This window comes from Pseudopodoces humilis, chromosome 19 (assembly GCF_049639895.1).
Source record: "Pseudopodoces humilis isolate 2021_Gansu_Grassland_sample_001 chromosome 19, ASM4963989v1, whole genome shotgun sequence".
NCBI classification, from domain to species: Eukaryota; Metazoa; Chordata; class Aves; order Passeriformes; family Paridae; genus Pseudopodoces; species Pseudopodoces humilis.
In genome coordinates this window covers 6,843,272-6,856,448 of record NC_142218.1, presented here as the reverse complement: position 1 = coordinate 6,856,448, position 13,177 = coordinate 6,843,272, and the positions used below count along the sequence as shown (strand labels likewise).

Here is a 13,177-nt window from a genome sequence, read left to right as displayed (position 1 = left end):
TCCCCTTCCTCCACCAGCAGCTGGAGACAGCAGCCTGGTGACCCTCGAGGCATCCCCAGCAGCCAGCCCAGCAGCAGGGCACGATTGCCCCTCGCCCTCCTGTGCGTGCTGCAGGGCTGCCAGGACACATCCTGGCTTGGCAGGGAACCCCTCCTGGCACCGGGCTGGCTCCCACGGGCAGGGAGGGCAGCCCATGGCACACGGTGATCCTGGGAGCTGCCTCGTGGCACAGCGGAAAGCCTGGAAAGGCAGCTGGGTGGAAATGGGCCCTTTGCTCCTGAAGTGCCCTGGGATCCCCCAGCTCCAGGCTGCCAGGATCTGGATGGCCATTCCCAAGCAGGGCCATGCCATGTGCAGAATATGGCTCCTTAGGGAATCCTTGGAATTGCCTTTGGAGAAACAGCAGCAGCCTGCACCATGGCTCTGGGGCAGGGATGAGGAGCAGGCTACACTTGCCATTTCCTTTTCTTAAACTTCAAACGTGCCATCAGACGTAAATTATTCACTTGTAATCCCTGGAGCTGGCAGCAGCTCAGAGAGGATCCAGCTCAGGTGATAAGTAGGAGGAAAGAAAAAAGAGGAACCCATTAAATTTAAAAACCTCAGAGAGTCACAAAATGTAGAAATATATTCAGGACTGAAGCCAGGCCAGGATAGGGAAGCTGAGGGTCTGACACTCACAGCTCTCTGAGTAGTGGGGCGCCATGAAACACAGGGCTTGGTGGTTCTGAGTGCTCAGCTCTGTTACCTCTTCTAACGATGCTTGAAGATGGAAGGAGAAAGGAGCAGGAAACACATGAAGAACCCTGCTGGAGTGTCCAGCCCAGACTGAGAGCAGAGCACTGCTCTCCAAGGAGGCATTTGGGGGAATGCCCTTTCCCTCTCCACAGCCAGACCCTTGGCTCAGTCTCCCAAGAGAAAGTGTTGAGGATCCCCAAAGTCAAGGTGTGGGAGCAGCTGTGTCACAGCATCAGCAACACTCAGCAGCCCTGTCCCCAGGGACATGACCAGGATGCCCAGAGCTGCCTTGGCTCCTGCAGCATGCTTGGAAAGCTTGTTTACTTGGTCCTGATGCAGTTACCATGTTAACTAAAAACAGAGAGCAGCCCCTGGCAAGGCATGGGCTTCAGAGAGCTGGAATGAAAAGCATTTCAAACACTTCACTTCACCAGCCTGGCTGCCCCTTTGCCCACCAGCTTTGGTCTGCTCCTGCAGCAAGTGCTCCATCACCTCTGAAACAAACTGCATCCATCAGGGAGAAACACTTCCATCTCAGGCCTGGAAACGTGTCCTGGCACAGCTCCCCAGGAGCCAGCACCCCTCCCCATCTGCCAGGGACAGAGCAAGCTGCAGGCACGTGAGGGATCACTGCTTCCCTGTGCCCTGCAGGAGCGTCTGCAGGCAGTGACACGGCTGCAACCTCCCCAGCACAGCCAGCCCAAGCCCCACACCTCTGCAAGAGGCTCTGACAACAGGGTGCTGGACACCCACTTAGCTCAGCCCTTCCCAGAAGTTGGGGGGACAGCTTTGGGAGACACAGGGATGCTGACAATGTCCTGGCTCAGCCTCAGTGGCTCTGCAGACACAGAGCTTGACAACACCATGGGCAAGGTGTTCATTCTGAGCTCCATCCAGGCTGGTGGGCAGCTCTCCATTGCACGTGCTGCCAGTAGCACATTACAAATGGCTGTGGGGAAGACAAAGAGCTGTGCTGACACAGACCATGTCTGCCAGGAGACCCCTGGGTGCTCAGTGCCCTGGCAGACCCCAGCAGGGCTGGGGGGAGGACTCAGAGAGCACTGGCCCTCACAGCAGTTGAGAGAACTGGCGGCTTTAGTCTCAAGGATCTTGTGCATCCTCTCATCGCTGCACACCAGCTCTCCATCCTCTGTGCTCTGGACTCAGACCCAGACCCAGATCCAGACTGAGCTTTGTGTCTCCAGCTTTTTGCAACACAGCTCAAGCTGCCTGAGCGGACTCAAATCTCAGGACTCCCTGTCAGCTCCCACCTGTGTAACTGAGGTGAGAAGAGGGGCTGCAGGTGCTGCAGGGGCTGCACCAGCCTGGGTGGGAGGAGGCAGCCTGAGACCCTGCAAGCAGGCCAGCTGCCCCTCCTGCCTTGGCTGCACCTCCCGTGATGGTGAGGGCTGCTGGCACCTGCAGGGAGTGTGGATCACTCTTCAGAAGAGCAGCCAGATGGGAAAGGTCTGTGTGAGTCTGATAAGCGTGGCTGCTTGGCTTCCCTCCCTGGCAGGCCTGCACGGGGCACACAAGTGCCTGTGTCTGGCACTCCAGGAATCGAGGGGGCCACGTGCCCCCAGGCCAGGCTGGCGTCTCTGCCCCTAAGAGCCCCCAGCACAGCTTTTCCTGCTGGAACATCCCCAGGGAGTGCAGAGGGAATGCTCATCCCCACGATGAAGGTAGGTGGGAGGTGCATGCCCTCAGTGCTCAGACACTTGGCAGATGCTGGGCCAGGCCCCTCGTGCTTATGGCACGCACAGAACCCAGTGCTGGGGCTCAGAGTGCAAAGCCAGCACCTCTTCCCTAACAGAGCTCAAGGAATTCATCCCTGGCCCAAGATTCACTGAAGGGCATGGAGTTGCTGGCTCTGGACCTCCCAGGGCAGGACAGGAGCTGAAGGCCAGGCAGCTGCTTTCTGGCACTTGGATGCCAGCAGACAATGGTGTGAGGGGTAAAGCCAGGTGAGAGAAAAGAACAAGGCAGTGCTTGTTGCAGGAGTGCTGAAATCCATGATTAAACTACTCTTAACTTATTTTTAAAATTCTCTTTCCTCTGCAGATGGTGCAAACAAAGTGCCAAGTAATCTGCCCCCACTTTTCTGTGCAGCAAACAAGAAGCCATCACTGTATCAAACCAGGTGGAAGTGGGCCCCTTCACCAGCAGGCACCAACCCCAGTTCTTTCACCCTCCACCAAAGGCATCTCAGCAAGCCAAGCAGCTTTACCCTGCTTCACCCGTGGAAATAACACAGCACCAGAGCAAGGCCAGCATGCTGAGCAGGCTGGGGGAAAGTAGGCAAGGATGAAGGATGTTTTCTGTGTGTGGAAGGGAGAGGAAGGCTTGGGAAAGAAAAGTCTCCAGATTCCCTGGGACCATGGAAACTGCTGGCAACAGGACAAACAGCAGGGTCACTTCTAGTTCAGCAAAAGTTCGTGCATGCATCTGCATCACAGCTTGTTGCCTCAGTGCTGGCAGTTCTTGGGATTTAGGTGGAGGATAGATGCGATGGCAATGATAAAACCTGTGTTTTTCAACCCATTTTCACACTTGGGGCCTGTGAGATAGGCTTAACTTGTTAGGTAGGTGAAGAGACCACAGTGATGGTACCAGGAGAGGAAGCAGAAATCAAGGCAGAGAGTGATGTCTGTGATCAGCCACATGACAAACAAAACAGAAAATAAAGCCCAACACCCAGCACTTGGCTTTTGCTCCTGCAAATCTCTCTACACCCTTGTTATCAGCAAATCCGGAATCAGCCTCCATCCCCTGCATGCAGGGAAGGAGGTGACAGGGATCAGCAAGGCATTGTAAAATTGGTTCTATTTTTACATGCACAGAAGGAATAAGGAACTGCCAATCACCTCTGTTTCCCCCTGACAGCAGGACTAGCACTGCCTGGGCAGCAGTGCCCAAACCCTTGGTTTATACTGTTCTTGGCTGCAGAGGCAGTATGGGCCTCTCCTCGGGCATCCTGGCACTTCAGGGCCGTGAATATCCCAGGGACATCCTGGAACCACTGGTTCCTACTTGCCGGAGCCTCCCCACCTCTTCCTGGTTTTCCAGGATTTCTGGGCAGCAAGGCTGCAGCTCCTGGTCTGACTCCACAGCCACAGCTGTGCTCAGCTCCCTCTCTGCAGCACCGTGGAGGGCAGGAACAGCAGCAGTCCCTTCCCTGAGGGTGGGCGCAGGGGTCACTTGTGCACCAGCCAGAGGCTGATGTTCCTGCCCAGGGCTGGTGCCTCGGTGCACATCCCCAGCAGAGCTGTGAAGAGCAGCTCCCCACAGACACTGCAGCCCTGTTCTTTGTCCCCAGCTCTTTGTGGCCTGGGGTTGCACAGATCCCAGCACCCCATCCCGCCCTGGCTGCTCGCTGCGCCACCAGGAACAAAACCCTCTCCCGAGCGGGCTGGGCTGCCTTGCCTACGCTAAATATTCAGAGGCACTGTGAACTAGCCCTTTGATCAGCAATTTATCTCTCCGTGCCACAAGTTTCCTGGAGCCTGGCGTTTCCGCCCCGTGCTCAGCCCAGGTCCCAGGAGCCTCGGAGACAGGTGTGAGGAATTAGCTACAGGGACTAATGCTCTGACAGGAACCAGCACCAAAAGCAGGGGACAGAGTGTAATGTTTATTACATTTGAAGCAAAGAAAACATGTGGCCTACTTATGTATCTAGAAAGAATTAATTGGGGAGCTCCACAAAGCAGCAGATTATAAATTAGAATAATTTTCACCAACTTCAGCCCATTCATCTTGTTTCACACCAGGCTTGTCAGCTCAGCCTGACGTGGCCGAGTGCAGCCCCAGGTCCAGCTGCTGTCTGCTGGCACGGGAGGACTGTCAGCAGCCAGCCCCATGGGCACAGCCTGCCAAAACCCATGGGAAGCATGTGGGCTTGAGCCAAGGCACACACCTTTAATGGAAACAAGCCCAGAGCCTTAAGAATGGCTCCAGAAGTGCTGAGTGCCACCAGCTGCCATCTGCAGGGGTATCTGGAGTGCTCTGCTCCAGGGACTGGCCCGGGGACAGCAGAGATGCTGGGCACCCACCTTATGCTCCTCCATCCCCCTTCACTTGCTGGCAGCCTGCAGAAGGTGAGGGTCTGGCAGGGCTGTGCACACACCCCCTTACATGTCCCACCCTGGTTAGAATTCCAGGTTAGGAATTCCAGGCTTTCCTGATGTGACATAATGGACAACCTCAGGCCAAGGTCAAGTGGAGAACCCTTTGCACAGCTTACAGGTCACTCCTGGGGACATCACTCATGATGTGCAGGTGCCTGCCTGAGCTGCTGGAATGTAATGCTCTGCATGCCCAAGGCACTGGGGACCTTGGACTGACACCTTGAGGAGGGGCAACAACCCCTTTGCAGCCAGATTCTGGCACCAGGAGCAGCAGGAATCACAGACTGGCAAAGCTGCTCATGCCTGAGGTGTTCCAGCCCCTCAAAAACCAGGCCCCAGGAAGGGCTCCAAGGGGCCACATCAAGAAATAACCTTGAGGTGTTTCAGGGAATCTGTCCTGGAGAAAAAAAAATCCTCCAGAACAGTGACAGTATCCCAGATGGCAAAATCTCACTGGCACCTCTGAAAACAGTGGATGATGAGAATAACACTGATTTGGCCTTTACTTGCAGATCCCAAGGGGACAGCATACAAAATACCATATGGATGCTGGGATCATTTTGCTCCAAAAGGTCACCTGCTGCCTTGCTGGATGAAGTGTTCAAAGATCCAGTGGAGATGGCTGGGCAATGCCTGCAAAGGAGGATCCATCCCTGAAGATGCAGTTCAGGTCAGACCTTGCCACCATGATCTCAACTCTCCAGCCCTTCACACTGATCAGGGGTGGACAGAACCAGAGGTGGGATCAGAGCCTCAGCACCCACCTATGCAAGTGAGAGCACCCCCAGGACAGTGTCTGCAGGGCTCCAAGGCACAGATAGTCAAGATAGTTTCCACAGGGAGGAGCAAAATCTGTCCCAAGAGCTCTCCTAGCCTGTGTTGTGTCTCCAGAGCAGCCAGAAACAACTGCCTCGAGCACTCTGGTGTGATGCTCTTCCTAACACTCTTCCAGACTCCAACGATTTTCAATTCAAAGAGACACGTGCCAATTTGTACTTGGTCTTTTTGACAAAACTGTCCAGAAGCAGGAGCTAGCATGCTGCCAAGGGCTTCAGAGATGTATAGAACAGTCTTGTCTCAGTTGACAGGACTCGAAAAGCTTCATCCCGTGGCAGGGACTCTCATCAATCTGTTTTTAGCAGCTGAAACAACCTGCACTGACATAGGAGCTGTCAGGCTCAGAAAACCCACCAGAGTCCACCCTGGCAAGTGTGTGTGATGAGGATGGGCAGAGCCCTGCAGGCACCCCACCAGAGGCTGCATGAGCCCCACACCAGGTCCCTCCTGCCTCTGGGGGAGCCTGGGGCTTCCAGCCAGGTGCCAGGTGAGGTGCATCTGCCCCAGCCAGCTCTCACTCCAGAGCAGCACCTACCCCTTCACCACTGCTCTGTCTCAGCTGCAACCCGGCCAGCTGATAATTTGTGTTAGTTTGTTCAAATGTCATTATTAATTAGTATAGAAACACTATTAGCAATGTTAATGTATTCCAAGCAGTCCTGTGCATTGGCACCATGTGAAAGCAAAACTAGGGCAGAGACCAAGACAGCAAAGCCAGGCCTGGGCATGGGCTGAGCCAAGCAGTGAACCAGCACTGTCCCTCCCTCAGCACTGCTCTCCCTGGGATGGCAGTCAGGAAAAGCTGGACCGAGACAGATTTGTGTTTGTGTGTGTTTGGGAATCCTGACCACAGAAACGACCCCGCATGGGAATTTTAGGATTGAGAGAAAGGAGCTGAGGCAGGGGCATGGGGGTAGAAACAAAACCAAATGTAAAGTGGATGAATTATTTACTGCAATAAACAATTGTGAAGTCACTTACTCTGGCTCTATGCATCCTAAATGGGGGCTGCAGCGTTTCTCACATCTCCCAAGTGCGCTGAGTGATTTTTTTGCAATTGGATGCATGAGGCTGGGGTAATCTTATAAGAGACTCCAGAAGATCAGTTTAGTATTGATCATGTGCTGAATTTAAAGGCTTTCCACATCCATCTGCTGCTGTTCCTCAGGTGACAGCCCAGCAAAGATCTGGGTGCTCACTGGGCCCCTGCACCCCAGAGCAGCCTCATTTGGCTGCAGCCTGTGGCTGGGCTGATGTTCAGGTGGGGCCAGCAGAGTCACAGAGCTGCTCCCAGCCAGATAAAGTCCCCCAGAGGATCAGTCTGCTGGGCAGCAGGGCCAGCTGGTTGTGGATTGCAGTGGATTGTAGCTCAAGCCCAAAGGGCCCCATCACAGGGTGACTGTGCCAGCAAGAGCTTGGAAGAACATCAGTCCTGGGGAGGCAGGGTGACAAGAACAGGCACAGAGAGATAGAGGAGTACACATGGAGCAGGACCCCTGCCCATGTCTCCTGGTGTCTGCCTTGGACTCTGCAGGCACATGAGTACAGAGGGTGAGCCCAGACTCCAGAGACAATGGCCTGGCAGCAGAACAGTTGCTGTGACATGCCCACAGATGTGACAGGAAGAGGGAATTTGGGCATTATGGGACTCTTGGATATATTTCATCATGACGAGATTTTAGTTTTCTTTTTGCTAATATGCATTTTGCAATTTGTAATGGAGCCATGAAAGCTGTGAGCCACGTTTTCCAAATGACAGCCTGTTCTATGATGCTAAAATATAAAGTGTTTTTTTTTGCAAAACAACAAGAGTTAAATATATGAGGAATCTACTGATTTACTGAAATAGGAGATGTGCAGGGTAGGAGAACAATGACACCTCCAGGTTCATATTTACTTAACAAAGGACCTGTATTCAGATAACTCTTGCTGGCATACTCATGGAGGTTGAATGGCTGGAAATAAGGATACAACATAAAGAAGCCCTCTTTATCAGCACAGAGAGCACATCAGGTACTTCTTCAAAATTTCCAAGCAAAAATAAGAGTCCAAAAATCCATTTTGCAAAGCTGTCAGCTGGGGTGAAGTGGGGCTGAGCTGTTGCCATCTACGGGTAGCTCTGCAAAGTGCTGAGGGGGCAACAGGGCAGGGCCCAGACAGGACCTCAGTGCACTGTACCTGGTAGGTGCTTAGATGCAGATCTTAATTCCAGACATTGATAAGGCATCCAGTTCCTCTGCTGCTGTTGTTGTTGCTGCTGTTGCTTTGTTTTCAATAGCTGCAGTTAAACATTTAACCTTTACATTGATGGAATGACCCAAACATGTTTTTCCAGGCTGGCCAGCAGTCAGGCTGCCTCACAGTGAGCAGAGGGATGCCTTTTCCTTTCAGCCTGGCAAATCAATGTGCTGGGTAGCTGGCAGACTTGCAGGTGTCCCCTGCTCAGAACACATGGAAGGGCCTCAAAGGTAAGGTACAAACATTTCTTCAGACTGCCAGGTCTAACAAAGAGGTGGGCACAAACCTCTGTCCTCTTGGCAAGCAGAAGAATAGCAGCTCACAATTTGGACACCATGCATCTGTCCCAGCTTGGAGGCTGGCTCTGGCTGGTGCTGTCCCCTGTCTGTGGCTCTGCCAGCAGCTGAGGCATCTATTCATCATCCTGGCATTTTGGATGGCACAGAAAGAGTTACAGGAAGGAGCATCAGAGTAATTGTGAGTTAATATGGTCCCATGTTTTTTACTACTCTCAGAATATTAAATTGATTGCCTGGTACCGAAGGCCAGAAGTGTCACCTCTCAACAAGATGAAATCTATGTAGCCTGTGGACAGGGGAAAGCCAAAAGATTTATAAAGGCATCCATAAAATTAACATTTGAATGAGGATATGGGAGAAGAGACCGTGAGCTGCAGCAGCAGCAGGTCTGCAAGTACCTGCCACCCCTGCATTCAGAGCCCAGCAGGCACTGTTGGCTACGTGCACCCTCCTGCCTGACCCAGTGGGGCTCCACTGCCAGAAAGGGATTGCCAGGAAGCTTTTGGGAGATGGCAGCATTTTGGTAGTGCCATGGGGAGTAAGTGGCAAAGGGCAGGAACCAGCCAGATCTCCGTGGGGGAACCCCACTCTCCACCCTCAGCTTCCTGCGTGGCTCAGTGTGTGCTGTGGGGACAAGGGGACACAAGTGCACAGATGGGCTCAGCAGCTTTTGGGGTGCACAGCTGCTGGCACTGGAGTTCATCCAATGCTCTGCTACACTGCTGTAAAGCCAGGGGCTGGGAACCTCTAGGCCTCTGCCCTTCCTATGCACAGCAAGGAAAATACTCCAGTCCTACCACAGAACTGTGGCCAGGGAGATGTTGGAGCACCTCTGCTCTAGAAAGGGACTAAGAGTTGAGGTTGTTCAGCCTGAGCAAGAGAAGTTTCTGAGGAAGCCTTAGAGCCTCTTCTAGTGCCTAAAGGGGCTCTAAGAGAGATGAAAATAACTTTATACAAGGGTGATGGAATAAAGGGGAATGGCTTTCCAGTGACAGAGAGCAGGGTTAGACAGGATATTAGAAAGAAATTTTTCCCTGTGAGGGTGGAGAGGCCCTGGCACAGGTTGCCCAGAGAAGCTGTGGCTGCCCCATCCCTGGAAGTGTTCAAGGCTAGGTTGGACAGGGCTTGGAGCAACCTGGGGTAGTGGAAGGTGTCCCTACCCATGACAGGGTGTTGGAACGAGCTCATCTTTAAGATCCCTTCCAACCCAAGCCATTTTAGGACTGTGTGATTCTGTGACCCCACAGATCTGCTATCATCCCATGACAGTGCTTGGGACCCCACACTCAGGCAGACCAGCCCATCCTGCATTGCACAGCTCAGAGTTGCACCCGTGGGCACCTCGGTGTGTCACAAGGGTGTGAGTGCTCAGCCACGTGTCCTGGCTGCGGGCGCACACCTGGCGCAGCCGGAGCCACGGGCGCTGCTGCCGGCGGCGTGACTGCCGTGCAATTAAAGGAATGAAATGTTTATACAGGAATAAATCTGTGTTAATGAGCTGGATCCTGCGCCTGCCCTGACAGGCTCTGAAACACAGCAAGGAGCAGGGGAGCAGGTTCAGCTGTGCGCTGCTCCCAGCCAGCAGCCGGGCCTGGGGATGGAAGTGGGGAGGAAAAGGGAAGTAGAGCCAGGCAGGTGGCTGGTGGAGCACAGGAGCCACCGGTTCTTTGATTTCCCTTTCCGATTCCCTGACAAGAAGTCAGCAAGAGAGACCAATCCCATGTCAGGCTGGCTCAGGCTCAGGAGGTATTTGAGCTGTTTCCTTCCCTGAGAAGGGAATTGCACCTTGCTCAAATATTTAGGAAGAACAGAAGTGATTTGGATGGTGGGAACATGCTGCTTTGGGCCCTTCCACCTAGTTGACCTGTTCAAAACCTTTCCTGCTCAGTCCTTTCCTGAAGGGAGCAGCAGAAGCTGTGCAGGAGGAAATCCCTATGCAGGTCATCCTTGCTCTCCTCCATTCCTCAGAAACACTGCACTAATCCCAGTCGCCTGCCTACACGGGAAGCCACGGAGACACAGAATCCAATTAGCTTGAAATCCTGCTCTGGCTCCTGCACAGCATCTCCCTCTCACAGAGCTGTGGAGCTGCAGAGATAAACAGTGCATTAGGATTCCAGTGGGGTCTGGCAGGAAGGATGGCTTTGGAAGTGCAGTGCCAGCCCAGGGAAGGAGTGAGACACCCGTGCACCTTTCCCAAACACCTCCCTCCACCTCTGCCTCACACCAGCTCTTCATCCTCACTCAGCCTGCAGCACCATTCCTTCAGCTGAGCCTGGTGGGAGCCGAGGGCTGAGGCCAGAGCTGGCAGGTGCCCAGGCTGCTGTACCCACCCCTGGGACTTCACAGGAATAAGATGGCATCAAGGCCAGTGCCAGGGCCCATCTCCTTGCCAGGGCACCTCTGTGCCCAGAGAGCCCTTCTGAACCAGCATGGCACATGTCACCCTCAGCTCTCCAGAATGATTTGGGGGACAAAACAGGTCCCAGTCCCACAGAGAAAGTGGGAAAAGGGACTGAAAGTGGAAATCCTCCCCTGGGGAAGCCAAGCACAGCCTTTAGCCAGGGCCCAGCAGCGTGCAGGAGGTACCTGTTGCTAAGTCTGTGCCAGACCCTGGTTGGACCTGTGGCAAGGAGCCTTCTGGGCTTGATGCTTCCACTGCCAAGCCTGCTGTAGCCACACTCCTGCTTGCACCCACTGTAAATTACCTGCTTTGCATTTTGCAACAGCAACTTAACAGTATTAATTCATTGTGTTCTGTCTTTAACAAACACCATTATCATATCACCAGCCAGGATTATGCAAATCCTGCAAAAGGAATTATTTCTCTCCCCAAAGTCACCTTGATTTATCAGTTTTAACCCAAAATGAAATAGTAAGTTGCTTTGGACAAACTGTTAAAAACATGACCACCCATGACCAGGAGTCTGTGATGGCCCCATAGGGAACCTGTGCCCAGCTGGTGACCCTTCACAGTGACAGATGACACAGGGGTAGCTCTGTGCTGGCCCCCACTGAGTGGAGGTGGACCTGGACCAAGAGCTGGGGAAACAACTCCCTTGCAAAATACACCTGGGATAACTCTGTGGGTCCATTCCCCAGGCACAGGGCCACAGGGGCAGGGCAGAGGCTGAAGAAGTATAGAATCATAGAATCCCTAAGGTTGGAAAAACTCCAGCATCATCAAGTCCAGCCTTTGACCAAAAACTACCACGTGAACTAAACCATACCCTAAGTGCCACATTGAGTCACTTCTGGAGTGCTTCCAGGGATGGTGACTCCATCTCTTCCCTGGGCATTCCAGTGCCTGTGGGGCTGGTAACAAGGAAACTTTGCAAAATTGCATTAAGGATTGTCCTGTGGCTGCCACTGGTCTGTTGCCATCCCTGTCCCTCCTTCCCAGGCCACCACTGCAGGCTGAGCCTGTGTCACACACAGCAAAGCAGTGTGTTCTCCCACACAGGTGTGGGTGCTGCTAGGGATCAACAAGCAAACCTGCATTCCACTCCAGAAAAGGGCTCTATAACAGGGCCCTCAAACAGCTGAAAGCCTTTGGCCACAATTTCCTTTGCTGCAGAGATAAAGGCTCCCCAGCCCTCTCATGCTGCTACACCTGACCAGAGTTGTCCCTCAGCAAATAAGGAGGCACTTGTATGATTAAAGGTAACCTTTTCTCCATTATTTGTCAGCAACTTGAGTCAGTCCTTCAGCAGAGGGTGAGAACAGCACCCTAGCAAGAAGAGAGGACATCTCTTCTTTCTCAGGGCAGACAGCAAGACTCTGCAATCTGAGTACAGCCTTTTCTTCCAAAAGGAGCCAGGCCCTTGGTTAGCGCTTTGCCCTGACAGCCAGCATTACTTTATGTGTTCCAGCTCAGTGCAGAAGGGCTATTCTGAGAGAGATCTGCTTCAGATTCCATTAACTATGAACGGTAGCTACGTTAGAGTATATAAAAAAAATCCCCCAATTAGTTCTAAATAATTTTTACTTTCAAATTCAACATGTTCTGGCAGACAAAGAATCAAGGGCACCAACTGTGTGTTGGAGCAGCATGATTGCAGTCTGGTGAATTGAAAAGCCACAGACAAGTGGACACTCAGCAGCTCTTGTGCCTAGGGCTCACATTTAATTCTAGCAGAGGATGGGAAATTCCTCAAAAAAAAAAAACCCATACTGTGACAGAGACAAGGATGAAATTAGGCACTGGCAACCTATGGTAAAATACAGCTCGGTAAAAGATTATTCCCAAACCAAACACTGAAAAAAGACCTTTTAAGGAGTCCCTGCACTGTGCCTGGACATCATTGCTGGTACACCTGAGCCCCCAAGGTTTTGTGGGGACAGAGCTGGGGACAGGCTGGCTGGTGCCTGTACTGTGCAGAGACTTTGAGGAGGAACTGAAAGAGCCCCCTTGGCCATCCCAGAGCAGAGCCTGAGTGCTGGTGGGAGAGATGCCTCCTCCTGGCATAGCACAGGATTCAGGCTGCCACAGTCTTAAAATCACACTCATTCCTGCTCTGATGTGCTCAACGTGGTCCTTCCTTGATCTCTTATAGCCCCCTCATCTTCTCAGCCTTTCATCCATCCTGGACCCAGCTCCTCATCACCAGCTCTTACTTCCAGCAGTGCCTGATGCCTTCTGATCATTTCACACCTTTCCTCATGCAGACCTAATCCAGGCTCTGCCAGGCCACCACTGCCCTTGCAAGGACAGAGGGAAGCCTGGAAAGAGGGACTACATCCTCCTGGCCTTGAGAATCCAAAGGATGAATCTTCCCAGACGTAGCCAGTCCTGCCCACCTTGCAGCTGGGACAGTTCCTCTGCACAGACTCCCTCAGAGGCAGCCCCGCTCTGCTGAGCATGGACAAGGCAGGCCAGAGGCTGGGAAGGTGGGTACAAAGCTGGAGCACAGGAGCACAGGAGGGATGCAATGGCAGAGA

General features: G+C 53.0%; 1 long non-coding RNA gene across 1 annotated transcript; it reads left to right on the top strand.

Annotated features, from left to right (window-relative positions):
* The first annotated feature begins 2,221 nt into the window (after positions 1-2,221).
* Positions 2,222-6,556, top strand: LOC148182806 (uncharacterized). Its single transcript, XR_015774164.1, has 3 exons — positions 2,222-2,420; positions 2,552-2,702; positions 2,800-6,556. It is a non-coding gene; the product is annotated as an uncharacterized LOC148182806 (long non-coding RNA).
* Positions 6,557-13,177: the final 6,621 nt, after the last annotated feature.